The sequence below is a fragment of the Dromaius novaehollandiae genome, chromosome 18, assembly GCF_036370855.1.
Source record: "Dromaius novaehollandiae isolate bDroNov1 chromosome 18, bDroNov1.hap1, whole genome shotgun sequence".
Lineage (NCBI taxonomy): Eukaryota > Metazoa > Chordata > Aves > Casuariiformes > Dromaiidae > Dromaius > Dromaius novaehollandiae.
In genome coordinates, this window is record NC_088115.1 from 6497409 (window position 1) to 6521507 (window position 24099).

Sequence of the window (24099 nt, forward strand, 5' to 3'; positions counted from 1 at the left end):
CAGCCTGATAATTTCAGGGTTTTTTTGCTTCAGGAGAAATAATGAATAATTCTGCTGTGTTGTGGGAATGGTTCTCTCTACCATTCATGATTTTGCAGTCTTCTAACCTCTCCTTTTCACCCTATTATTTCCCCCCCCCCAATCCAAATCAATTTATGGTCTACTTACAGCAAAGCTGTTTCATAGCTTTGGCCATCTTTATTTTTCTTTCCTGGATCATTTCTCCTACAACTGGATCATTTCTCCTACAACTATGTGTTTTCTAAGAGGTATGATCAGTAATTATGTGAGTGAACCATGGATTGGTACATCCTATGTGAGGCTTTCTTCTTTTCTCCCTTTCTTTGCTAATAATTCGTAGTTTTCCAGTGCTTCCTACCCTCTGCTGAGCACTGAACTGACATTTTCTTAGAAACATCTACAGTCACTCTCAGATCTTTTTTGTGAGTAGTAGTTAATATGCAATCCCCCATTCTGAATGGAGACTTTCAATGAATCCTAATTACTTAAGTGTTTGAACCCTTTAAAAAAATATTTAGGGACACATACCACAAAGTTGCTTTTGAAAACTGCATCCCTAATTCTTGATTTCCCCAAAGAAGCCCAGAATCATTCCACCAGTCAGGACCTGAGTTTGGAACCTGTATTATTTTTTTTTCAGAATAAAATAGGATTCCAGTAACACTCTTTCCTCCTCGGGTTAGGCTAGTCAGCTTGGACCAGATCACTGAAGCAATAATTACAGGCTATACAGTTAAGAGTGGTGTGAAAAGCTGGCTGGAGAGATGACAGGATTTTCAAATTCCTTCCTGGCTCAGTGCAGCCAAGATAGGCCGCTGTCCATCTGTGTGCATCTGTTTTTCTGCACGCCCTCCTCCCATACACACACATCCGCAGGCTCTTGCTGCGTAAGAGGAGGGTCACCCCCAGCATGAGTCCGAAGGCGGTGCTATTTGGTAGGGATAGAGCCTTTGTTTAACTAGGAATGGCAGCAACTAGGAGTTGAACAAATCTGTTCCAACCTATGATTTGCCGTTGATGAATCCTGTGCAGTTATTGTGTCCTGTTTCTGTGGCATTGTACAGCATGTATCTTGGTGGCTGAAAGGCAGACGGACCAGCACCAGTTTCAGTCCTACCTCTGTTTATTACAGCCACGAGGAGCAGTGGCCTGAGGTTCATAGGCGATGTGTAGAAAGCAGCGTGTGTAGAAAGATCTGGTCCAGCACAAATTCTGGTTGCGTGGATACAGCCATTTCAGGACAGTAAATTTGTATCCTCTAAACTTGCCAGCATTGTAGGGTTCCCAGCAGGCAGCAGTATCTGCTGCAATCACTCTGTCTTGTTCTGCATAGTTAATCCAAAAGAAAAATCTGAGTTAGAGAAGCCTTATAACTTCTCTGTGTCTGTCTGTGTGTACACAGAAGGGCATCTAGTGTTGCCGAATCAATTTTAACCCTTTCTCTTCTGAATTATAGGTGGCTGCTGTCAGACCTGATGATGTGTATGTCATGAACCCCCCTAGGTTTGGCAGAATTGAAGATGCAGATATGCTGACCTGCCTACATGAACCTGCTGTCCTGTATAACCTCAAGGACTGCTACAGCTCCTGGATGATCTGTGTAAGTTCCCTTTGATTGCAAAGCAGAAAATCCAGGTGCTAGGGAGATGGACTTCAGTGACTCTCCTGTTCTGTTTCTTTTCTGCCAACCTCCTCAAGTGTCTTCTGTGTCACTGTCAACCACTACAAGTGGCTGCCGGAGTACAGCCCAGAGGTGGTGTTGGCCTACCGAGGCAAAAAGTGTCAGGTGGTCCCTCCACACACATTCTCAATCTCTTTGACCTTTTCAGGTAATTTGCTGACAAATCTGTTGAATTTAACATTATTCGTAAATAATGATACTCAATATTTCACCAGAATGTTTCCTTTGATTGTATACTAATTAAATGTTTGAGAGTAAAACATACCCTTGTTTTGTCTTAAGTACCATATAAATTGTTTTAAAATATTTTCTTTCTAAACTACTTTTTGTTTTAAACTATTTTATTTTCCTTGTAACAATCCAGGCTATTGTGGCAATAACACGGAATGTGCTCAGGCACAGGGCAGAGACTCTGTTAAAGTCCAGACATGATATGCAGAGAAGTCCTTCCATTGTGCCATGCCCTGCTCCCACAGCTGAGCTATGGCTCTCGCTTTACCCTGCAACATCTGGGTGTCCATGAAGGTCATAGTTATTGCCATACAGTGGGATAGAACTATTATCACCCTTTCTGTCCTTCTAAGCATTGTGTGTGCAGCAAGATAGATAGTTCCCCATCCTTTTTCCTGCTGTTTCCTGTCATATTTCTGTCACTATCACATCTTGAAAAGAATTAAGCAGGAAATGTGATGGTAGGAAGGTTTGGCAGGAACCAGGAGTAAATCCTCAGGCAGTGCACAGCATGCCCTGCTCTTTTGTATTCTTCCAGTTTCCTGTGTGATTTCTGTTCCAAGGCAGCCCTGATGGCAGAAAAGCTGAAGAAGGAGCGAGGCACCAGCGCCCACCTGGAGAGGGTGAAGAAGAACCTGGTTGGGATGGTGAAGGATGTGCAGCTCTGTCTGGAAAAGGCCAAGCAGCTGGCACTGAAGGGAGGCAAGAAGCGGCTCCAGAAGATCTATTCCATGATGGTTGCCAACACTGAACATGAGTTTCAAAGGTACATGACTTTTCCGCTCTCTGTCCTGTGTGAGTCCAAGTCAACTGTTGATTGATTCTCCAGATCCAAGAGTTAGAACCTGAGCTGGAAGGAGAACATAAACAAGCTCTAGAGACTATGAAAAACATTCGCAAATATGAATGGCATGTCGAAGAGCTTACTTTCCAGGTGGATGTAATTAGAAAGCAATTCTCCTAATGTTCTCTCCCAAGGACATATAATTGCACATTTCCTTTCAACAGAATGAAGAAGACAGGAAGAACATGATGAGGTTACAAGATCTGGTAGATAAACTGCAGATGAAAGTCCTATCCTACAAAGGACAAGCTGAGGAAGCTGTAAGTCACTGAACTGAAGCAAATACTCAGATTTTTCTAGGACTGTCATTTCAAATGTTGGCTCTGTGCCTCAGGATGTTGCTGGATGGTTTTAATTTCTTTTGTTTTGTCATTTCAGGATGAAAAAGCTAATACTCATGTCTACAAATTCAGCAAAGTACAGGATAAGCTAGAAGAGGCTGAGGAACAGGCAGATATTGCTGAGACGTGATTCAAAAAGCTCAGAGCTAAGACCTGAGAACTTCCTGCTACAAAGGTAAGCCTTTAATGCAGGAGTCAGGTGTGCAATTTGTTTTGAATGCTCAAGCAAGTCAACCAGTAGACACATGGTTCATTGGCAGATATAGCCATCTTGCAGGAAAGACAGCTCTAGAAAGAGGACTTCTGCATTTCAGAAACTGGTACTGAGTGTTTCCTTCTTGCTAGCGTCATCACAGCAATTTCATCAGTTAAGAAACTTCTTCATGAAGGGAAAGAAATGAGAACTAACCTAACTCTGAACATTCCCAAAACAGCTTTTCTTTAGTAAATGATCTATGAAAACTTACTTGGCTGATCTTGTAGGAGATTCTGGGAAAACTGCACTCCAGCTTACCTTTCACGATCCCTCCCCTCTGGGCTGCAGACTTCTTTAGCTTACACTTTTATATGTTCTCAGTTTGAATTCACTTCTGACCTCCAGTGCCCTGGGCCTCTTTCCTTCTGGCCAGGCAGCCGTTGGTAGGAAGAACTTATTTCTTTTTCTCCCATGCTGCTCCCTACATCTCTCAACTCTTTGGCTCACTAAGAATACTGCGGGGAAAGTCTAATGTACACGTTGTGGTTCTGGCTGTTAGTCTTAGGCAGAATTTATGTTCTGACCTAGAAATAGTCTGAGTATGCAACAGCACTGTATCCTTAGCTGAGCTTCCCTGGCAGTTGTCTATCTCCATTCTAAGACTGTTTGGTACGAGATCCAGAGCCTGCTTTTCTGAATGTATCAGCACATGTAACGCCTTTTCACTGCCCTAGTCTCACTCAGTTTGTGGCTGAAGGTGAAACAACCTCAGTCCACCATTCACAAAAATTGCTAGTGTCCAAAGCACACATCTAGGAAATGAAGAACAAGACTGCCTCCTGCTTACCCACAGCCTTCTCTTCCTCATACAACATTTTCACTCTAAAAGACACATTGTGGAGGACATGCTTCACCTGAAAGCTTTGGCCTGGGGACTGAAAGAGCTGGATACCAGTGTTGGTTCTACAACTTTCAGTGAGCTACTTCAGCATGTTCCGGTAAAGGGTCTTGACTCCTCAGTGCTTGTCAGGGTATGCTGCTGAGACCCCCACTGAGACACTCGGAGGGCTGAGTCCAGGTCTCCCACTTCCTGAACAAAAGCTCTAGACATGAGGTTACCTTACAGAGGGAATGGTGAATTTTGAATTGAATTGAAAGCGCTGACAGGGACAAGATTTCCGATATCTCCTATTGGTTAGCTCCAGGTAAAGTTAGGTTAAACATGTTTCCTATGGGCAACTCTCCATGCAATGTGCTTTAGTTTCAGATCCTGATCTGAGGTACTTGATACTATGCACTATAGGGAGCCTGGGCACCCAGCGCAAATTCTGGATTCTACTCTCGGTGGTCTGAAAAATAAACATTGTAATGCCTAAATCTTTTAATAGATCCAATAGATCATAGATCCTTTTACTCCCGCCATGCTTTACATTCCCTTTTGAAAGTGCTGTAATACTCCTTGCCCCAGAGGGGTCCACACGTTGTTTAGACACTGCAGCAGTAAGCAGCACTTTAGAAAAGTGCCCTCGGGTGTATCAGCCACTCCTCCTAGTTTTGTATCATCAGCAAACTTGCTGAGGGTGCACTCTGTCCCTTCATCCAGGTCATTGATGAATAAGTTGAACAGGATCGGACCCAGTATTGAGCCCCTGGGGAACACTGCTGGCTACAGGCCTCCAACTAGACTTTGTGCCACTGGTCCTCCATAATATTTCATTTGCTTACAGACACAAGCACTTTCTGTCAATCTGCTGCTGTACCAGTATCAATGAAGTAGGTATTTGCAATTTCAGAAGCTCCAAATGATGATGTCTAAATGAGAGCCATTTTCTTTGTAAATTAAGCGTAGTTGAAACTCTGGGTTTAAGCTTTAGTGCTGGTAAGACCCAAACCCATGTGTGAACAATTTTGTCCTGACCCTAAAATCTAAGTGTTCACACAGGTTTCCTACATGCCTCCTGTTTGAATGCAGATGTCCTGAATTTGTCAAATGAAGTTGAGAAGAAACTACTGTACTAGCAGATGTGATATGTCAAACATGCAGTGTAAACAAAATTGCAGCATTCATGCTTAGTTTCACTGTTGCATCTTTGCACAGAACAAGACTGGTCCAGCCCATGAGCCTTCAGCCATCTATCTGCATTATAAACCAAGGATTTCTAACCTCCTTGTAGCCAACCACACTTCAGAAAGTTGGTCGAGTCCCAACCTACTTGGGGTTCTAGCTCTCCTTAGTATGTCTAGATGTAGTTATTGCTGCTGGAGTTGTTCTCAGAGCGTACCACACAGCATCCCTCTCTCTGTAGCTTAGTTTGTTGGTGAAATATGCTTTTTTTTCAGTTGCAAGGTTTAGAGCATATGATCTTGGGATAGGAGGGTTCCCACTTACTGTCAATTTCTTTGGCATCCTCTAATAACGTTGCATGCAGGCATTACATGACTACAGGTGGGATCACCAAAGTTGAGCTTCTCCTTTTTACCTCCTGTACTCAGTCACATCTTCTTATATCCTTTCTTGATTCTATTCTACAGGGCACTCTGGCTTGTCATGTTGCTGAGTTAGCAAGCCTGTGCAAGGTTCATACCTATACAAAGGAATTAGGCTGGTAAGCCTAGCCATTCACAGCCTTCGTTATTGAATAAAAAAGACTATTTTACATTCATGTGGAAATATGGGTGCCACACAGTAGCAGCCAAACAAGTGAGCATACTGTCTTTCAGATCTGAAATGTGGTTTGAAATAAATGGAGGATATTTGGAACATAAATACATTCAGCATTTTGAGCTTCTGAGTGGGTTTCATCTATGAGACTAGCTTGGAAGTGAGCTCTAATTCTGATAAAAACATCCTGAAACCCAGATATTTCTCTCATTCACTGGGGCAATCATGTTTAGTACTTTGGTTCCTATTCTCAGATCTTCACGACTGTTTACCATGAATGAGTCAAATGCCAGGCTGCTGTAAAACCTAAGGCAGTTCTTTGCTTGTGTCCTCAGACCAGAGAGCTTGCAGACTGACTCTGCTGTCATCAGTCTGTTGTTCATTCTGTTCTAAGACATGCGAAGCAGATCGTCTGCAGACATGAGTGCAGGGATTTCTTTTTGCTCAAATGATTAACTGTTTCCCTCAGATCCCAGCACTAGATCAGTAGAGGTTTTGCCGGCTTGAGTAGTATGGAGGGTTACCTATTTCCTCGCTGACTTGGCCCTCCAGTGGTCTGTGAACTACTTCTCTAGTTCCAAATGAGTTTTCACATTCCCTTAGGAGTGTTTGATAATGATCATTATGTACTGGTCCAGGCTTTCCACTCACTCCACTGAAAAAATAACCTCATAAGATGCTAAATTGAATGCTTAGTAATGATCCACACACACTGTGGACCATAATGACCAGTCACTTCTCAGTCAGTCTAGCCATAAGTATCCCTAAAAACTGCACCACGTAAGTATCCCTAAACACTGCACCAGCAGTGTGAACCTTTCAAGAGGGGCCTTCAGTTGCCAACGTCCATCCATTGTTATGGGTATGTGGATTTGTGAATCAGGACAGAATCTCAGTTTTTCTTGCCACATGGGACGATATGGATGTGTCACTCTTTTGTTCTCCCAAGGGTTTACCTATGTTTCCGCTTCTGCTGGCTGGAAGCAGAGCTTTCTCAGAAGACTGCCCGCATCCTGTTTTCAGTGGCTCACTGCAGCACTGCTATGTTTAAGGATGCAATCCAAAGTCCTGCTCTGCTCTTACATCATGTCACTGAGCCTGGCCCACAGTGTCAAATTACTGCTTACGCAGTACAACATCCAGCTTCACAGAACTGTAGAAAAATAGCTGTAATTGCTTAGGAGTGGCTGAGCAAAACTGATGGGAAATAACTCTACTGACTGCTAAGAAAGTCTAGCAATCCGAATCACGGGATTGCCATTAATCTTTACAGAATATCCAAATATCAGCTGTAATATAAGCCTCCTAGCCATCCTTTCCCTCTTCTGGTGCTCAGTAAACTTCTTTGGGTGCTGATGCCCCAGCTACACAGTCTCTGAGGTTCTTTCTCACCTGCTCAAGCACAGTGTGCAGAGTATGGCAGACCTGGCAATGCCAGAAGAAATGTGGCTCTAGGGGGATGTGGCTTTGGCAGGATAACCACCATCTTCACCTCACCATCTCCCTTCTGCAGTCAAAGGAATTCTTTCCCAGTTCGAAGTACTCAGTGAACTCCCAACCTACTTTCTTCTGGGTTAGCGCTTTGGCTCTGACTCACCACAGGTTTGGTGGAATAGCAGGCAAATGGGGGAGCCTGGCTTTCTCAGCTGGCAGCCTTAAGTCCCCAGGTTGAACGTATCTGGAGGCTGTGGTGTCTGCATGGGCATAAAGTGTCTGTGCTTGTAGGTCTGGACTGTCTGACTGGGAGCTGAGGCTCCTGTAGCATGTCAGCGTGACTACAGACTTACGGCCTGCTGGTAGTAACACGACAGTACGTAAGGCCTGCGGTCAGCATTGTGTGCTGTCAGTTTTATGCCGTAAGAATAAAATAGATTGAAAGAATTGGCCAAGGTCAGAAAGCTTCACAGCCCCAGTTACACCAAGGAAGCATGGCCCACTCTGCGCAGAGTGATGGTTCAGTGCAGAGCCCCAGCTGCCAGCAGCGCAAGCAGAAACAAATGGCTGCTGGAGAGTCTCTGAGGAAAATGCAGGGGAACTGTAGCTGACATTCCCACTACACAGCCTGCCACCACACTACATCCAGAAAGAAGTTTGTAACAAATTTGTTTAAGATCCTGGCTAAGGATCTGCCTGGCAAGGCTGTACTGTAGAAAACTGAGCCTCCTCATATGGTGACAAGAGGCAGGGATCAAGTTTTTGACTTATAGTCAGCCTGACCTTTAGGCAAGCTGTCCAGGAGAGGCTGTTCACACCACTTATGCTCACTTGCACTCTCTTGTGATAATGCCTGGGCTGGGCCCAGCTAGCATGGAGGTGTCTTGCAAAGCCAGACCACTGGGGGTTGTTGGAGGAGTCAGCTTAGCTCGTTAGCCTGGTGGAAAAAATAACCTGCCTGTCAATGAATAATTGTGCCTCTGCTCTGTCGGTTGAATCAACTGAGTTTTCAGCTGCAGGAGTGCTAGAAATAGCTAGTAACAGGTCAAGAAGCTGCGACTGTGCCAAGGGGCATTTTGACAGGAGCTGGCATCAGATCTATCCCCTAAGGTTGTGGCTTCACATTCAGTGGCAGAACCTTTTAAGATACTTAATACATATTCACCCTCTTGACCACCTGTTTCTGCCTGATACACTCTTGCTGTGCATTGGCCCTTGTGAGCCTGAAACCCTGAGGGAGAGTGACTCGGCCAGCTGATCATATAGGCAGCAGCAAGACCCAAGCTCAGGGACCAGTGCACGCCCTCAGGGAGGGCTTCATAAGCCCAGCTGCGCAGTGTTTGTGGGACTGTGGCCTGGTCTTGTGTCCCCAGCAAATTCACAGATCCTGGGCTGTGAGATCCCAGCAGATCACCCAACAGCCTCCTCTAGCCCAAGCCGGGGAGGAATGAGCCCCTCCTGGCACCCGGGGCTACAACAGCCGATCGGCTGGGATGTCGCAAGTGAAGAGTCTGTCCCCAGAAGGGGGGACAAGGCAGTGGGGGCTGCCCGCAGAGCCCTGGAGCTTGCCCCTGCCAGGAGGATCACTCAGTCACTCGTCTCCCTTCATCCTCAGAGTCCAGAGTTAAGAATAGCCGCCCCTTGCAAGACTCCTGAGCTGGGTCATGCCCGTTTCTGTAGATGATACGCTTCCACTAATAGCTCTCGAAGACATTCCTCAGCGGGTAGGTTGTCTTCTATATCTCACCGCAATGTGTTGCCACGTCAGGGTAGGACAACTGTGTTGTGCCCTAAGATGGCAGATGCTATTCTTATCTCAGAAAGATTTGCGCAGGCACAGCTCCTTTCTCAGCCAAAATGTTAAAATCAGCAGCAGGCCTGAGTGTGCTCTCACTTGTAAGAGCATATATCAAGAATGCCCCCTTTAAAGACACTGTGCAAACCCAGTACCTGGGCTCTCACCGTGTTCTCCTGGGACATGGCATGGTCATTTGATCCCAATGTTGATTCCCAGTTGGGAATTGATTTGGAGTTGGGGACATCACTTCTCTTCAACACTGTGGCCCTGAAAGTGCCCTTTTTGCTGATCAGGAGGAGGACCCTCATTCATGAGTCCTTCTCCTGGGTGAGAAAGAAGACAGAACTGGGGGTTGCTCCAAGCTTCCTCCAGCCCAGCTTGTCAGGAGGGCCAGCAGTGCTGCAGAAAGCCATGTCCCTTTGCTCATCCAGGTAGAGCAGGAGCAGCCCATGGACATATTCAGATCAAATACAGAATTGGGGCCCCAGTGCATTAGGTGTAATGTGAGCAACTAAAATCACCTTCACGTGGCTCTTGTAGAAAGAATTAATTAGCTGAGACGTGAAAAATAGAGGAAGTAAGAGTAACCACAGTGCTGAGGTAGGATTTATACAGTACTTGGGAGTGCAGTGAGGTGTCTGGGATGATGAGAAGGAGATGGATGTGGTGAGGAAAAAGGAAAAGTGATTAAATAGTGGGGGATGAGGGGACAGAAGAAATGACATCTCAGTGTCAGGTTTGGGGAAGGAGGGTCAGGAAAAATCTGAGAAGAAATTGTTTGGAAACCCTACAATAATAATCTGAAATTGACAACCTGATTTAAACCCACCTTGATGGAGCTTTTTAAAGCTTAATTTTAGTTTTGAAGAAATGATTCATTATATTTAATCTGTAAAGTAAAACTGTGTTATTTTGTTAATACTGCTCATGGGACAAAATTCACTCATGCCCACACACTGCTGTGTGGTGCTGGCTGCACTCCTGAGAAGAAAATATCCCCAGGCATTTTCTCAAATTCAGGAGCACAAAATATATTAGGAGGGGGCTATGAAAAGCCAGGCTAACTCCATGCCTTCCCAGAGGAAACTACCTAATAAGTTTAATGACTACAGGGACTACTGTCCCCTGCTGGAGTGTGGAAGCTGCCAGACACTGCCAGACCTCAGCTGTCCCTAGCCTACTCCCAGAGCAGGAAAAGTAGCCTGGGTTGTGGTTCATTGGCTGTGACAGCTACCACTGTCTCTAGTCTCTAGGGAGTACATGGATGGGGACGTGCAGAGTGGCCCAAGTTAGGTGCCGCTCCTGGTCCTGTGGCCCTCACTGCAGGGACCTGAACTTGTCAGTCTGTGTGAGCCTAGCTCCTGGCTACTACCCATGCATACATTTTCTGGAAGCTGAAGAATCTACAAAAGAAAGAAGAAAAAAAAAAAAGGAACCCACAACTGGAAGAAGAGATGAGAGCAGGGACTGAGCAGCTCTGAGCGGCATTAGCCACTCCTCCCCTCCTGGGAAGGGGGGTGTAGATGTGTAACAGAGAAAGGACCGAATTAGTGGGTCTGAGGCGGGGGAGGATGGTGCACACAGCATGTTCTGAGGAGACCAGGAGCAGAGGCCAGGAATAAAAACTCACTGATGGCCACCACTATAAAGCCTACTGGATTATCAGGATCAAAGTGGAACATTGATATGAGGGAAATGGAACATGAATGCTCATTGCTTTGTAGAGAATGAGAATCATTTTGCATTGATACTCTATTTGTGGAAACGGGCTGCTTGTCACCTGATAGGTGCTGGTGCAAAGGTCTTGAGAAAAGCATCAATCCATAGTGGCCATAAACAAACATCTCTTAGAGAAAGTTTAAAATAGATGCAGCTGATGGGATCATATACAGCTTCTGTTCTATATGGACTGCAGGGGATCTCTTGAGCTCAAAAGCAGCAGTTTAAGAATAGCAGTACAAATGGTAGAAAACATTTCCCTTCAGACACCCTTTGTCAGTAAAGCCAAATTCAACAGTTCACCCCATGAGCTCCTATCACACCCCATGGGAGGAGGAAATCATCTAGCCATTGAGCCTTGCTTTTAGGATTGCATGCCAGTGCCCTTGTATCTTCTTGCGAGCAGGCACCACCGCCCCATGCATGCCAGCAGCCCTTCTGAAGTCAGGACAGTACTGCTGGCAGAAAATATGATTCAGCATGCATGAAAACTTTGGAATTGGGGCACAAAGAGGCAAAGGCCAAGCTTAGCAAATGTATGAGGAAGACAGTAGTGCAGGGTCATGGGACAGCTTTGCTCTGAGAGCCAATGAGGCATCCTGCTCCAGAAAGATACTGGCAAACTGAAGGGAATTCTCAGAGAGCAGCAGGCAATTTGAGGGACCTGGAGGGGCTGATCTGGGAGGAAAGCGATATGCATCTGTGTTGCTTGACAAAGCAGTGACTGAGCAAGCAAAGTTGGCTCTGCATCTCAAGCTGGAGAGGATATGGGATATATTTTCCCTGAGCAGAATCCTTATTCAGATTTAAAACAATGTCCACTTCCCCTCTGGACTACACACAGACCTTCACAAATACTCTGTGATAAGTGACTTGGAGAGAAAGCTTTTAGAAGGGAGGGGAGGGAATCTCCTCAGGATGCGGGGATACTAGCACTGTAAGACCCCCTAATTGCTAGTTTCCCACATGAGGCACGAGCACTCTGAGACCCTGGCTGCTGGCGATTTGGTGGCATGTCTCCATCGTTTTCACCTGCTGGGGCTGTTCTGTCTTGCAAACTGATTTTTCTCTTCAGGGGAGCAGGGGCTTGTACCCTTCCCTTTGCATCTCAGATGGATGCTCTGAAAACAATTAAGGAACATTTAGGCTGATGACCAAGGAAATCTATCTGCCAACATAAAGTATGAGGTTATTGACAAATTTCCTGAGAATGCAAAAGGAACTTCTTTTGCAATATGAGAAGTTATTTTGGAAAATACCACTAGAAAATCCTGCTACGTATCGTGTTGGTAACTGCATTGCAGTGATTCTGGCACTCAGTGTGGTCATCCAGCGGGGGTGTCTTAACCTTCAAAAGTCTAATGTTTAACGTGAACAGGTTTATACAAATTCCAGTGTAATTATATTTCCACTTATAGCACTGAAATCTGCCCAGCAGTGGTATTTCTGCTTCTGTCACAGATGAGTGTCAGCAAACGAAGACATTTCTTGCTCTCTTTTTTAAGATCCAGTTGCTGCTGGTGCTAATATTACGCATCTAATCCTGATCTTCCTTCCCTCCCCCTCCCTCTCCTTTCGCCACTTGCTCTTTTTTTTCTTTGTCTTATCCTGAGGCCTCCCAGCCTGCCCACCGCACTCCCCTGCTCTGTAACAGGAGACCCTCAGCTGCTTTGGTGGGTGATGGAAAGGACATTCTGAATGTCACCTCCTCAGCCAGGACCCAGGCCTCTTCTGCTGATGTTTGCTGGGAACATGGGGAGTCTGAGTAATGGTGCAACTTTGACACTCATTCAAGAGCTGCTCATCCTTAAGTACTATGTTGCTGGTTTACCTGTCTCTCCTCTACTCTGTTAGCTGGTTCTGTCTCTCTGTTAGCTGGCCACTCCTGAGTGTCACTCACTCTCACTTTGTTGAAAGCCACTAAGATGTCATCCTTGTAGAGGAGGCTGTATAATCATTAGTCATAAAAACCTTTATGTAGCTGAAACAGAACATTGACTTCTCTGTCCATACAACATCCCTGACACAACAGAAATTCATTCTCTGAAAGGAGAACCAGGATTAGGAAACACAAAGGTTGCCAGAATAGTGAATAGTTGCCTGCAAATATCGAGTCAGTGCTCACTGGTGGCTACAAAAGGCAAACAGAATATTAGGAATTACTATGAAAATAACAGAGAACAAAATAAATATCATTTTACTAGGCCCACAAATCACCTACTACCTGCGGTTCTGCCCTGTGCAACTAGGAAGAGTCCGAAGAAAAACGAGAAAGTTGATAGGAGCGCTGCAGGGACAGGTTGTTCATGTTATGACCTTTCACTTTGGGGAAACATCAGCCAGGAGGGAAGATCATATACTTAAAATTATGAATATATACATATTCATATATATATACATAAAATACATAAAATTATATATAAAATTATGAATACTTTGGAAAAAGTGAAATTGGATTTTCACTAGTCAGTCAATATACACTCATGCACAAACCACCAGCTGGACCTTTGCTCTGGGATGGTGTGACTGCCCATATATTCTCAAATTTATGAGACAGTATCTCTGCATGATGCTGTCCTTCTGCTCTGATTTTCCCACAGTTGAGCAAGCCTTACAGAGATATTGTCCTCAGCTAGAGGATGAACAGAGTGCCACACACAGCCACTATTTTACATCCTCTCAAATGGACTGATGATAAGTTTTGAGAAGCAGTCAGCAGAGCAAGTTATTTTGGAGTAAATTTCTCTGAAGCCCTGGGGAAATACAGGGAGGGAAGAAAGAAAGTGAAACAAAAGCCTGCTGTTTAAGAAAAACCTGCTATAGTCAGCAGTTTTCTGAAGCAGTGGAGGAGCATAATCATCATAGCAAAGTGGCTTTGCCAGTGCCAGAGTTGTGCAAAGCCAGATTTGTCACCACGGGAAGGCATACAGGAACAGTGGGTAGTGCTAAATAGCTTCTCCCAGAAATAACGGTCACAGTTCTCACTTGTCTGCCCCACTAGCTGCAGGCCTGGATCCCCAGCAGCTAATTCCTCTGACAATAAATAACATGCAACAGATGGACAGAAATCTCTAAATTACTCTACACCCGGTCATATTTGGTACTTATAAATGAGAGTTGCATGTCCAAGTGAAGCTACTTGTCACCAAGTCTGTCACCTCTGTAACACAGTGTTTAGAGAGAGCTGGTAATGTATCGAACATTGATGTGTACATAAGCATTGAGCAGATGTATATAAATAAGATCTCATGGAATATTCACTGTGCTTTATGAGGGTCTGGAAACCGGTCACCCAGCAAGCTGATTAGCTTGAAGCAGGGCAGAGTAATCAGCAGTAAGTACCCAGCACATGCAGGGTTGACTTCATTTCACTTTAGTTCAAATGTCTATATCACACATGTCAAGAGTAGCGTCTAGACTTCTCCAGGTGTGACTCTCTCTGTAGGCTAAGCAGGTTGGTGATAATCTGCTCTGGTTGCAGATGGAAACAGGCCAGGACTAACTGAGCTGTGCTGCCTGTGTGCTGGGATGGGGCAATGAGGCTTTTCCTGATCTTCTCTCCCCTAATGCTCCTGTATGAGTGTGTATGCCAAACCACAGCCCTACTCACTGTTTCCTTTTCCCAAAAGCTTTGGGGGACTGATTGATATTGTTGCAGTGCAAGATGGACAGTACACATCTGAGCTGGGAGCATGGTGCTGACTGCATGGTACCATTCAGGAAATGCTTCCAGGTAGTTCTGATGAGTTCATGCCTGTTAAAACCTTTGCTATTGAACTGGGGGTCAGCAAAACTGCTGCAGCACTTCCTTGCCAATGTTTTTCCCAACACATAAGTAACACTGATGTCATATATGAGATCTCTCTCCAGCTTATTCCATGGAGAGCAGACCTGAAAGCTGGGGGAGGGTGGAGGGACGCCATTTCTACCACCTCAATCCTGCTGCCAAAAAAGGAAATGAATCCACCTCCCAGTGGTTGAGAAATCCTCCTAATTTGTTCTTCTGTTGTAGGAGCTGAAATAAGGTATGAGATTGTCTTTCTGCAGAATCCGTTGCAAGCTGTTGAGAGACTGTGGAGGTTTTTGGTATGTTAAACTAATCTACTTTAAGCCCCATGCTTCTTGATTTGACTTCTTTAATATTAAATTATCTAGCTTACTGCATAAATATCTTTGCATTACAGGTGAGTATTCAAAGTAGCAAGGGACAGGTTATGTTTCCACATTTTGCTAGAAAGCAGTCAGGTGTAGAGTAGGAACCTAGGAAGGAAATCCAAATCCCTAAATCACTCTTTTGCTATTGGAGACGATGATGCTGTAAACACTTTCAGGATATTCATCATGAAAGTTTTACTTCTTTTGTCTCCATTGTCCCTGGTGGGGAGCTGCTGCAGAACCTCACTGATGTGACAGTTTTTAACTATTGTCTAATCAAAATTTACAACTTTTTCTCAAATATAAGATAGAGGATATTTTTAAGAAAAGTTGTCTTAAAAAGGTACCTTGCTTTATATTCCCATATCATCTGAAGTTCACAGTGAGAGTTTGGATCTGATGCCTTGCACAATATCAAGCCAGAATCATAGGAGAGTCTTTGGATCAAACCAAAATCTTGACACAGCAGTCCATGGTGTGGTTAATCTCCCATCATCAGCCATTCAGTAAGTAGCAGGTTTGCAACCTAGCTATAAGTCTGGGCACCCTCTATAGTCAATGAGGAGGAGCAGACTCCTCCAGAGGAGAGATTACCCTAAGCTAAGATAGGTTTCTGAGCTGTCCTTTGGAGGTGTCTATTCTTCCTTGACTATAAAAGGAGCCAGAAGACCAGCTCAGAGTATACACATCACTTTCATTTGGGTAAAGGTAGAAGAGGAATCCTATCAGTTGCAGTCAGCGGTGTGGTTCCATCTCTGTGAGCTCAGCTTTAACCTAACTCCATACTAATGAACCAGAGTGGGTTTGGATAAAAATGTCTTCTGTCAAAATGTGCATTATAATACTTCACAGTGATCACTACTCATGGATATTTGAAAAGAAAAATTAGACAAAGAAAAGAGTAACAAAAATTATACGCATTACTGCTAAATAAGCATACTTTGAAGAAAAATAAAAAAAATGTATTATATTCAGGGACTCTAATAAGACTGTTTAACAATGGAAAATTGGTTCCTGCTTTTGAGATTCTTCAGCCTGTAGGTTTGCTGTAGTCAGACACTCAAAAGCAAGTAATTCTTGTATTTCCCCATAAGTACCCTCTGCTCTTCTCCCACAATACCCACACCTCCCCCTTCTTCACCTTCACTTACCTCTGTTTGCCTGATCCAGCATACCTATGTGCTGACTGCCTAGCTTATAAACCTAGATTAATAAACTAGCCCAGCACTGTGCTCCAGGATAACCATGAGACCAGGCACTGTCCAGATCACCTGCAAACCAGACTTGTTATTCCTGAAAAATAAGATTCTTACTGCTGCTGTGGCCTTTTACATCCAGAAGTAGGGAGCACACACCCAGAGTTGGAGCCTCCTTACAAAGGATGATGAGAGCTGATAGATGCTATGAGCTGCCAGCTACTTACAGTCCAGGCAATGACAACCCAGAGGAGGCAGGAGTGGGAATTTCCCTGTGGGATGGGTTGGCATGAGACAGAGGAGCCCAGATAAGTGGCTTCTTGCTGGTGACCTGTCTGTGGATCTTTTAAGGTTTTGTTCTTGGTTTTACCCCTATACATGGGAAATAGTGGAAACTGTACAGAGAGCACATGGCTCTTGATCCTTTAGGAGCTTGGGTTCCCAGCTGAGAAAGGCTTTGGGTGCACTTGGCACCGTGAATCAGTTTCACATCTGCCAGCCAGACTGGAACACCCCAACTACAGCACTGGGCTTGGTGACAGCCCTGGTTATCACTGGAGTCTGTTTCCCCATACCCTGGCCTCCTGGTCACATTAGGTATTTAGCAGATCTCTAGCTTTGCACCACAACTTTCTGTGTTCACAAGTGCTCAGGATTGTTAGCACAGCTATGAACAGTGAAATTCTGGTTGCAAGGGCAACAAAAAGTCTGTGATGTTAGAGAGATTTCCCTCAGTATGCACTGAGGAGCTGCTCTCCTGATCTCTCCAGTGCTACAGAAAGACAGGAAACAAGCAGCTTTTCATACAGGCTGGTAGGGCAAGCCCTTCATGACTATAGAACAGTCCTTCCACCTCTCTGTCTTACTGCAGTGGCCTGGGATTTTTCAGATCACTCAGGTGTCAACCCATCTTTTCTTACTATAGAAACTTAGCTGTTTGTCTTGCTGTGGGTAGGTCTGAAAGATATGGGCATGAGGTGCAGATGTCCGGGGACGCCACAAGGCAGTGCAGACAGAGATCCTTCTCTAACATGGTGCTCCAGAGGAGAAATGGGGAGAGAATGAGTCTGTGCCCACCTGTGAGCTTCCAGTCGACTGTACCCTGTGCTGTTCTGAAGGCAGGGCTATTCTGACATTGGTCCCCCATATCTGCCACTCAGGCCTGCTGTGGGAAGATGAAGGGATGCAGGATTTCCAGCATGTATTGGGCTGAACCGAGGGCTGAATCAGACTGTTGGCAGGGAGGAGAGGAGATTAGTTCCTGTGGACAAAGCCATGTCTGGGCAGCAAAAATGCTTTTTCCTTCATTGTATCTTATTTCAGTTTTCCTGCCTTATATCTATCTTCTGAACCTGATGCTTGCCTCCCAGCTAGGCAGGCTGATAGCAGTGTGTCCCTAGGGGCAGCTGTCATGAGAGTGCTGACACACCCAGTGAATATCTGCAGTGGAAATGTTTTTTGGGGAGTGAAGCCCCAATTATACTACACAAAATGCAATACTCATAGCCAACCTGGAGCCTCAGGGCTGTGCCTGGCTAGTCTACCATGGCGCAAAAGGCAGCCACCTGTGTTTCCAGAAGGGACTCGTGGCTGCTGGCAGTTGTGTTGTTCTTGTGATAACTATGGTCTTTCATATCCTGAGAACTTTGAGATGATAAGGCGTGATTTGCTCTATCTGCGCTTGAAGAGACAGTCCAAACCACACAACATGGATGAAGCCCTTTCACAAATACTCCGCTACTAACCAGTTCCTCCACATGCAGTATGAATGCCTCTCTCTTATCTTCCCCCACAGCTCGTTGCCTTTTTTCCCCCATGGCCTTCTTTCCTCATCAGATCCTCAGCCTAACATTTTTCTTCTTTCCCCACTTCATTCCCCACAAATGGAATGGGAACGTAAGCTTCTCTTATATCTTCTACCCCTTAGTCTCTCTCCTTCCTCTCCTCCGCACTCCCCTGATCTCTTCCCTTTCGTGGCTGGATTTCCCTGTCCCAGCACTCAGAGGGCTGCAGGCCAGCCCTCCCCTCTGCACACCCTCCGGGTCTGCCAGGGCACACACGCACTGCAGCGCTCTGCTCTCCCAGGTGCACCTGTGCTTGGTTAAAGGAGGCCGTAGGTCTGTCAGAGGAGACAGTGGTATGTGAGTGGGCACCTGAGCCCACTCATCAGTTCCAGGGCCATCTGTCCACAGGAGAAGGCTTCCAACCTGAGCAGAAGTCTAGCAGCTCTGAGCTCTCAGCGGCCTCCCATGGGGCTGACTAGCAGAGGATGCAGAGGGATCTCTGGTAAAGGGGATGTCTGCTGTATCCCATAAGCATTACAGGCTCCATGCAGGGATGAGAAATATAGTAACATAGCGTACTGGGAGCTGAGGAAGCCGATGAAGGTTTCATAGACATAGTAGAAATGTGCTTGTTACAGAATACTAGTTGTCTGAGTACCTCTCATCCTCCCTTCATTGGACTAGTTTTCTACGCCTTTGACCATCTTAGTAGCCTAGCCCTAGTAGCTCTCCCATTAGTTCACATCCCTTTTGAACTGGGAAGCCCCAAACTGGACAAAGTATTTCAGATGAGGATCACCAGTGGCAAAGAAAAGGGATAATAACTTTCTATGATCTGTTCACCACACTTACCATAACACAGCCCACTACTTGCTTTGTCTTGTTTGTAGTGAGAACACTCTTAGCTCATATCCTTCTGGGCATCCGCCATAACCCCCAAGTCCTTTTAAGTATCACTACTACTGAACTAGTTAGTTCCCAGCCTGTACTGACACTCGGGGTTATTCTTTCCCAGGTATGAACTTTGCACTTGTCCATATTGATCTTCATAAGGTTTCTAGTGGTCCAGCCTTCAGGTTTTTTAATGTCCCTCTGGAATGAACTTCTGTGTTATTGACAACTTTGATGGTGAATTTTGTGCCATCTTCCAAATAGACTTCTTAACTTCATGTCAATTGAATGTGTGTTCTTCAGGGGGAAAAAAAAATCTTCCCTAAAAGCCGATGATCTTCCATCTTGTTTTTGGAACGGGTGTATGGGAAAAGTTGGTGGGAAAGAGGAAGCAAGCAAGGTTGACAGCCAATAAGGTGAAAAAATTGTGAGCAGTGCAAGCATTGACTTTAAAGCATGTGACACTGCACAGCTTTAGAAATGGAAAAGGGGGCACTTAACAGCAGTTCCTCTTCCAAACTGGAATTTAGTAGTTGCCGTTGGACAAAGTCTTAAATGCACATTATGACCAAGAAAAGATATGGGGAGTTTTGTTGCTGAAAGTAAAAAAGACCAGAAATGGTTGTCTCCAGTCACTTTTTTCAGACATAGAACATGATCTGACAGTGCAAACAGATGTCAGAGGTTTGTAAATATATCTTTCCTTCCTGCCTCTGGCAGGGCAGTCTGTTCTGGTTATAGGAGCAGAGGGCCTGAGACTAGTTCCCAGGGTGAAAGACTGGGGACCACCAGACTAGGGGAAAAGATTCCTTATCCTACTCCAAGACCTCCTTTCCTACAGGTGCATTCTCAAGTTTCCATTGCATGAGCTTGATGGCACTGAATATGCATGAGAAGGAGGTTCCCGCTGTCCTACATACTGACAGTCTGAGGTAGTTCCACTTTTACCTGTACTGCCTTACTAAAACGTAGCCTCCCACTCCTTAGGCTGTCAGCTAACCACTGGGCCCAGGGGAAGAAAATACACATCTTAAGGGCTGGCAACAAGTGAGGCAGCTGGTGATCTCCATCTCAAGACGGATCTATTTTCAGCATGCCTGAATCCCCTCTCCTCCAGGGGAATGTCAGCACTCCAGTGCCTTGCCCACACCACATTACTGTGCAGGACAGTCTGTATCCAGACACAGCTTTCAGTGAGCCTCCTCTCTCTTGACTGTGCTGTGTTTTGTTTCCAGTACCAGTGGTGTCCAGCCCTGCAGAGATGGAAACAGGATTGGCAGAAAATTAATGGCTGGTAGGAACCATTTCATTCTTTTTGCATCATGACACTTTTTCTTTCAACAGATCCCTTCCTTCTCAATGACAAGTTTCCTTTTGGCTGCCCTGTTGTCTGCATACAGAAAATAGGCCAGAGTTTTCTCTGACGTAACTCATTGGGACCTCTGGAGTTAAACTACAGTGAAATCTGCATCATCTACTTCAAATTACAGACTGCTTCTTTGTGAGAAGCTGGAAAGCCAACTATGCCAGTGTCACATAAGTTAATCACCTGGATGGGATAGATAAGCTTACGTTAAAAATATATATATACACACATATATATATATGCTCACACACACACATATACATATATAATCTTTTTTTATAACTTAAAACAAATCCAAAGCAGATGCTGTGTAGCCTAGAATACTCTTCAGGGATGCTTGTGTGTGGCCAGTTCACCAAACACTTCACTGATCTTTTCAGTGCCATTCAGATCTTTTTATATCATACTCTAAAATGCTGAGTGCTGGGTTATCCTCTCAGTCTTTTTCGCACTTCCCTCCTGCCCCCTTTTCCAACTTCCACAAATTTAGAACAAATGTCAATGGTCTTTCCCCAGTAGACATTCACATATATTGCCTGTGTTCACAACACATGCAGTGTTACAGCTGCCGTTGCTCTTTAATACTTTTCCCTCAACAAGAAACTAAAAAAAAATCTGCTGAAAACACTGAGTAAGAGGTTTTCCTTTTCTAGGTTTTGCATAGTTAATGGGAAAGGGAAAAAAAGGACATGGATCTAAACTTAGAATTTTCAAGTGAAAGGAGTCAATGTTTTAACATTTTATCTTCTTGTTCTGACTGTCTAAAAGAGTGTTTCAAATGCTGATTCTTCCATCAGAAGTTGCTTAAATAACTTTGATATTCAGTTTGAATAGCATTGGATTGTTTAATGCTGAACACTGTCAGGCCCTTTCACCCTGCTTGGTCTAAGCTATCAGGATTATTTTTGTATTAGAGCTCAACTCATGGAAGAGTAATAAGGCACATCTGCTGTCATCTGTAAAGGCCTGCTTAATTGCAGGGCAGAATTATTAACATATGTAAGTTTTAGCTTAGCTCAGTATGCAAAATGTTCTTGAGGTAAGGGCTGCATCTCCATCTACAACAGCCTGAGAATTCTGCTAGCTTTCAGTAATCCTCCTGACTATTGATTGATTAATACCAATCCTCTTTCAGGGTAGTTTCACTGCATGATACCAAAGCCCGCATACCCATAATGGCATTATGCTAACTTTTGAGTTTGCACTGGTACTGAGATATTAATGCAGAGCTATAAATAGGAATAGGTCAATGTTCGTGATGGTCACAGAAATTCAAAGTGGAGCTCCACAGTAACAATAGTTTCTTCTTCTCTGAACAGAAGCCAGCACATACATTCACACTGTGGACTTGTATATGCTACTAGCTCTTGCCCACAGAAACCTTCTGCCAAATGGGGACGTCCTCCAAGGCTTGATGCAGTGTTAGGTGGGACAGTGTGTCCCGCAGTCCCTCAACACCCTGACCAATCAGGCAGCATTCCCAATCCTCCTTTCAGAAGGCTACTGTCTGTAGTTTTCTGAGTTTTCTTTTGAAGACCTCCTACTTTTCTTCTCACCTACCGGTGATCTTCTTCTCTTGGAATTATTTTCATTCTGTATGTGAATGGGAGTCAGTTTTCCTACCTCCCCTTGGCTCCATGCCCACGGTCACTTGGTTCACATCATCTACATTGGACTCCCAAAGCTGATTCCCATGTCCCATCAACCAAGGATGTTTCAGTCTGCCTCTTGCTGTTAACAACTTTCCAGACCTCCTCATGAAGGGTAGCCCTCTTTGCCAATATACTGTGGGTGGAGACACCCAAACCTTCTGAGTTCTTGTGTGAATCTTGCATCATTTCTCTGTAGCCAAGGTTGCTTTCCCTCCTTATGACAATACCACAGACATAGTGTGCCTGTACTGGCTGGCTCCAAGGTCTGAAGCTTCAGAGCAAGAACAATGGATTGGCAAAAGGTTGTATCCTTGTTGACTCTGGGGACAAGGAATCTACTCCTTACCATTTCAGTGGAATAGCTTTATAGTGGCCATTTGTTTGTATCAAGGAATCTGGTGATGCATTCTGCCACAGGGAAGCTGCCAGAGTCCAGGAGAAAGACGCTGGCACTAGTTTCTCTAGTCACTAGTTCCTCTAGTCGCTAGTTCCTCTACTGAATGGGGTCACTAGCTCCCACCCCTCAACCTTCAGGATGCCTGTTTCCATATGGCCATTATGGCCTCACACTGAAAACAGCTTCAGTCAGAAGTCTTTAAGTCATTCTATGCCTTCTTGCCTCCCTAGTCATTATATTGAATCTAGAGGTGTTTCACCTTGTTTCTAGGTGAAGTCTGGAGTTTATTGGGGGATTGTAGGGGTGCCTGTGGACTTCTATTACTTTTTTTTAATGTTGTATTGGATCTTTAGATATAGCTAGAAGAGCAGGACACATGATTCAGTTAACTCAACTGGCGCTATTGAACATGGTAGTAAGACCTCAAAAGATACCCTATTCTGTAGTGCAATTACAGTGCTTGCAAACCATGCTAAGGACCATGTACTCACCAAGGAAGCAGCCATGTGGTAATGGTTTCCCAGTTCTCATGTCCTCTCTGCACAGGTAAAGAGATTAACTCTGTGTTTTACTCATTCTCATCCAGAAGGTATCTTCTTCATGACTCTTATATATGCTAGGGAAAGTATTTGACTTCTGGTTCTGTCAAGAAATTAAGCTTACTGTGTCTACTCCAAAGTTTCGCCTTTCCATAGCTAAGTTTTCACTTAACGAAGTGAATGTTAAGTTGACTTTGTCTTTCCATGTGCACACAACCAAGTCCTGCAGATGTTCTTCAAGACTGTGTGCAACATGGTAAAACACTGAAAACTGCTGCAAACTTTACATAGAGACCATGTAACCGGTTGGTACTAAAGTTAAAGAGCTATTGAGGGTCCACCTTTGTGGACTCATCTGCAGCAATCAGAGTGCATTCAGATAGAATGCAAACTATGCTAATAGCTTCACAAAAGAATAGCTTAATTCTTGTTATTTTTAGATCAAAAACACAGGACTCCAGAAACAAAGCTGTATTTGGCAAAACTGTGCAGTAGTTTGCTTGGAAGACCCATACTTACATGAATAGAAAATTAGAGGGGATACCGCTTGACGATGTTTCAGTATGAATGTGCAAACTGTCAGTCATTCAGAGGTATGTTCCTTTGTCTTTGAGAACTGTTGTCCACATGGCTGTTCACTTCCCTCTTCTCGTTCACTTCTTCTCTGGGGTCTCAGAGGAGTCTTGGAATTTGGGGCATTCTGTGGGTGCTATGAACAATTTAACATATAGTATCTTCCATGTTAGGAATGTATGATGCTTTCCATATACTCCTGGATGTATTCTAGAGGGGTGTATAGGCACAACTGGGCTTTGCTTAGACAAAACTACTCTAAGTTCAGATGCTGTTGCCATGTTTTCATCCACCACGTGAATATGTATGTGGACATCTTCCCCCCAGAGAACACCAGTTTCTGTCAAGTAATCCTACTTGTCTTAAACACAGACTAAGCAACATCTAAATATACTGCAGAGTTCTATAAAACAAAATAAAAACAACTCTGGACTCTGCAGATAAAAGTGAAGAGAAGCAGTGAGGGAGGCAATTATGGAGATGGAGGAATCAGGAAAGAATTCCTCATTGCTATGGCCTGGTTCATGAACCTTTTCTGATGTTCAGGCCACTTTCCAAAAGTCTTTATGTTTTTAAAACTGGCTTATTTGGACCTACTGACACTTAATTCAATCCCAAA

At 44.5% G+C, this 24099-nt stretch overlaps 1 protein-coding gene across 2 annotated transcripts in view; it reads left to right on the plus strand.

Moving 5' to 3' along the window:
* The first annotated feature begins 1082 nt into the window (after nucleotides 1–1082).
* Nucleotides 1083–24099, plus strand: part of LOC112995563 (myosin heavy chain, skeletal muscle, adult-like) — a 44211-nt gene continuing 21194 nt past the window's right edge. For both annotated transcript variants that reach the window (XM_064522516.1, XM_064522517.1), the window contains exons 1-5: nucleotides 1083–1621; nucleotides 2497–2699; nucleotides 2942–3037; nucleotides 3156–3293; nucleotides 14940–20247. The gene's annotated coding sequence lies outside the window, so the exon portion shown is untranslated. The remainder of the gene's footprint in view (nucleotides 1622–2496; nucleotides 2700–2941; nucleotides 3038–3155; nucleotides 3294–14939; nucleotides 20248–24099) is intronic.